The sequence below is a fragment of the Glycine max genome, chromosome 17 (genome assembly GCF_000004515.6).
Source record: "Glycine max cultivar Williams 82 chromosome 17, Glycine_max_v4.0, whole genome shotgun sequence".
NCBI classification, from domain to species: Eukaryota; Viridiplantae; Streptophyta; class Magnoliopsida; order Fabales; family Fabaceae; genus Glycine; species Glycine max.
In genome coordinates this window covers 18707057-18711452 of record NC_038253.2, presented here as the reverse complement: position 1 = coordinate 18711452, position 4396 = coordinate 18707057, and the positions used below count along the sequence as shown (strand labels likewise).

Here is a 4396-nt window from a genome sequence, read left to right as displayed (position 1 = left end):
AGAGGCCAATATGCTTGTCCATGTTGTGGTTTTGAGATTGGCTCAAAGTGGTTGCGTTATGGTAGAAAGTTTTGCTATATGTGTCATCGTCGTTGGTTAGAGCCTGATCATAAGTGGAGATACAATAAAAGAGATTTTGATGGAACCCAGGAGTTTAGAGCTCCACCTGATCTACCTAGTGGAGCTTTTTCTTTGAGACAGATGGAATATCATGGAGTTGGGGATTGGTCACCATGGAAAAAGAGAAGTATTTTGTTCACATTACCTTATTGGCAACATAGTGTGCTCCGTCATAATCTTGATGTTATGCACATAGAAAAGAACATGTGTGATAACATTATTGGGATGTTGTTATAATTAGAAGGTAAGTCAAAGGACTATGATAAGGCACGCTATGATCTTGTTGATATGAATATTAGAAGCCAATTACATCCAAAGATGCACCCAAGTAAAGGCAAACAATATTTTCCTAGAGCTTGTTACCAAATGACTTCAAAAGAGAAAGAAACATTTTTGGAAGTTCTCAAAACAATAAAAGCTCCTGATGAATATTTGTCTAATATTTCAAGATGTGTGCAAGTGAAGGAACACAAAATATCCGGTCTCAAAAGTTATGATTGTCATCTTTTAATGCAAGAGTTTCTTCCTATAGCTATGAAAGGTTGTTTGCCAGACAAAGTGAGTTTAGCTATATCCGATATTTGTTGTCTCTTCAAGGAGTTGTGTGGAAATGTGCTTAATGAGCGTAATTTAGAGTACCTAGAGTATCAAGTAGCTCTAACATTATGCCAATTAGAACAGATTTTTCCTCCATCTTTTTTCACCGTAATGGTACATTTGGTAATCCATTTGGCACATGAAGCAAGAGTTGGAGGTCTTGTACATTACCGATGGATGTATCCTATTGAAAGGTATGAGTACTTTTTAATCATTTTAAAACATTCTAAAGTTATAAAGTAAAATGATATTATCTTAAGCTCATTTGTTCATAATCGAGCACATCCAGAAGGATCTATTGCAGAAGGATATTTAGCTCATGAATGCTTGATATTTTTTTCAAGGTATCTATCTAGGGTGGAGACTCGTTTTAATCAATATGCTCGAAATGATGACTCATGTTTTGTGGAAAATGTAAGTGTTTTAAATCCTAGAGGTAGACCATTGGGGAGAAAGAAGCAAGTTGGATTCAATGTGAAGAAGAGAAAAAGAGCTTCTCGAATTTCTCTTGATAAGAAAGCATTGGTTCAAGCACATAGATATGTGCTTTTCAATAGCAACAATGTTGACCACTTTTGAAAGTAATACAATTTTTTTCATGTTCATTTAGTTATTGAATATTTGTATAATATCTTTCTATCAACGATAATGCTTACTTTTTCTAACCTTTTTTACATAGAGCTCATACTGATCTTATCAAGAGACAAAATCGTCGATTATCTCCATATGAAGTTGACAAAATTCATAGTAAAGAATCTCCAGATTGGTTCCGTGAAAGAGTAAGTTTAGGAAGCATCAATAATATTAAATTTTGCATTCATTTAAAATTTTAACCATTTGAAATAAAATTGTGGTAGGTTGCTCGATTGGAAGAGCAAGACAACACTCTAGTGACAAATGATATCAAGTGGTTAGCTCGTGGTCCACTAGAAATAGTGAGAAGATATAGCGGGTACATTGTTAATGGAGTTAGATTTCATACAAAGACACATGAAAGGTGCTTGAAGACTCAAAACAGTGGCATTGTTGTAACTGTTAAGACATTAAGTTATGCCAGTTCAAGAGATAAAAACCCAAAGGAGGGAGAAATCCACTACTATGGTGCACTAACAGATATAATTCAATTGGATTATTCAGGAAAATATAAGGCAATACTTTTCAAGTGTGATTGGGTTGATATAAGCAGGGGTTGCAAAATTGATAACTTCGGTATGACATTAGTGAATTTCAATTATTTGCAACATACAGGGAATGATATATGTGATGATCCATTTGTTTTTGCATCTCAAGCTAAGAAAGTATTCTATGTGGAGGATAAAACACAAAATAGTTGGCTTGTTGTTGTGCATGCTAAAATCAGAGATGTATATGATATGGGTGATAAGCAATCCAATGACACGGATCAAGGGAATGAACAAGTCTTACAAGAGATAAATCATAATGGTTTGATCAGAGTAGAAGCTGATGATAGTGATGATATCATTGAAGTTACAATACCTATGGAGAACATTTTACCACATGACAAGGATGATAATTATATAGATGATGATGAGAGCGATGCAGACTTCTTTTGATTTGTTTTTATTTGTTCTATTTGAACATTTGGTTATATTTTGAGTATACATGTATTGAACATTTTGTCACATTTATATACTCTTATTCCTTTCTTTAGTTTTTTGTTCTTATTATTCATTACTCTTGTGTTTATTTTTTGTTATGTATAAAAATCACTCACAATATAATGATGTTATCCATTTTTTTATCAAAATTTGTTTTGTTGTTTCCTCAATAGTTTGATTCTTGGTGATTGGAAATTGGTGAAAAAATAGCTTACAAGCAATCTAAATTCGCATTTTAGGTAATTACTTTATTCTTCTTTTATTTTTTGGCATGGTGTTTAAAAAAATCATAGTCAATAATGTAGTTATATCTAATTTTTATTTTATTTTATTTTTTGGATTGGTTTATTCAACATACTATGGGAAAGCGCAGAAAGTTGAATATCATTCAGAATGATGGTCAATCACAAGCAAAAGAGCAATCAATTGAAAGCTCTACTGAAGTGAACCAAAATAACAACTCTATACTTGAAGAAAATGCACAATTTGAAGGAGGTATAAAGATTTTATTTACTTAATTTCTTTATTTTATATTAAATTATTTATAACACAATTGTTTATTAACTAAATCAAACAAACAGAACAACACATACAAGAAGATAGTCATGTTCAGTCTCATACTTCTCTTGAAAGTGCAAGTGAAAGTTCAACTAAAGGTATTTATACACATATGCTTTTTTGGGTTAGAATTATATGTACAATTCTGTTTGAGTTGAATATCTTTTAGAATATGATAAGATTAAATTTACTAGTGAGTTTCTTTTTTCCATATAGTTCAAATCTGGGTGTGTGTGTGTTTGATAAATGTCATATCCATGAATGATTTAGGTAAAAAGAAAACCAGAGGTTATACACATATGCTAGATGTGTGGGACTTGCCAGATGGAGAATTCATACTTGTTGAAGTAGATCATTGGGGCAATCCTATGGGTTGGGAAGGGAAAACTCTACTGAATGCAATTAGGAGATTGGTAAGGAGACACCAATGTGCTCCTATCAATTTTCTTAGCTGGAAAGACATGCCTAAGGACTATATTACTGACATGGTTGAATTAATTCAGGTCTGGTATAAAACTTTATAAGTGTTGTTTCATCTTGCTTCTTGTAAAATTTTTTGTCTTCTAATGTCTAACAAAATGATCTTTTTTGTTTGTTAATGATACTCATAATAGAGTAAGTTTCGATTTGTTCCTGAATTAACTGAACAAACAAAGAAAATATTGATTGATGACATGAGTCTGAAATGGAGGAAATTTAAATATGAACTGAAATCAAAAGGATATGATGAGAGCAAAACTAAGGAGGAAATGGTTGCTCACATCCCAGATCCAAGGGTTGATCCTTCTCAATATCGTGATTTAGTACATTATTGGTGTTCTGAGAAAGGATAGGTATACATGACAATGTCACCAACCTTTTGCTAACATAAAAATTATATATTATATGTTTACTTTTATTATTGACATTTTATCTTTTTTGGTTATAGAAAATAAGCAACATCAACAAAAGGAGCCGCTCAAAATATGAGGACTTGCATTGCATGGGAACAAATAATCTTCCAAGACGGATTCATGAGATGGTTTGTCTTTTTTATATTTTTTATTATTAAATTGCTTAATACAAATAGGATGATTGATTTTTTTAACTAATGTTAGACAACAAAGGCTAAGGGAGTGCAACCTTCTAGGGCCGAAATTTATATTGACACTCGAACTCGAAAAGATGGAAGCATTGTTACTGAAAAGGCTGCTATTGTATTTGTAAGAATTTTAATTTTTATTTCAATACTTTTTCTTTGTTTTGCTCAATTTTCTAATAGAAGGTTATGGGGTGAAGGGGAGTAACCAATGTGGAGATGAGTTTTGTTTAGTGATATTGAAATATTCAGGATATTGATGTATGATCATTTATAAGGTGTATTTATGTAGGATGAACTAAAAAAGAAAATGGTTGAAGCAGAGAGTTTGCAAAATTTACAAAGCACCCAAGACTCTACTAATTGGATAAATGATATATATTCAAAAGTCAAAGGACCTGAAAAAAGAGGACGTGTGCGTTGT

At 32.0% G+C, this 4396-nt stretch overlaps 1 long non-coding RNA gene across 1 annotated transcript; it reads left to right on the top strand.

Moving 5' to 3' along the window:
* The first annotated feature begins 3308 nt into the window (after positions 1-3308).
* Positions 3309-3884, top strand: LOC106796740 (uncharacterized). Its single transcript, XR_005889191.1, has 3 exons — positions 3309-3397; positions 3509-3727; positions 3823-3884. It is a non-coding gene; the product is annotated as an uncharacterized lncRNA (long non-coding RNA).
* Positions 3885-4396: the final 512 nt, after the last annotated feature.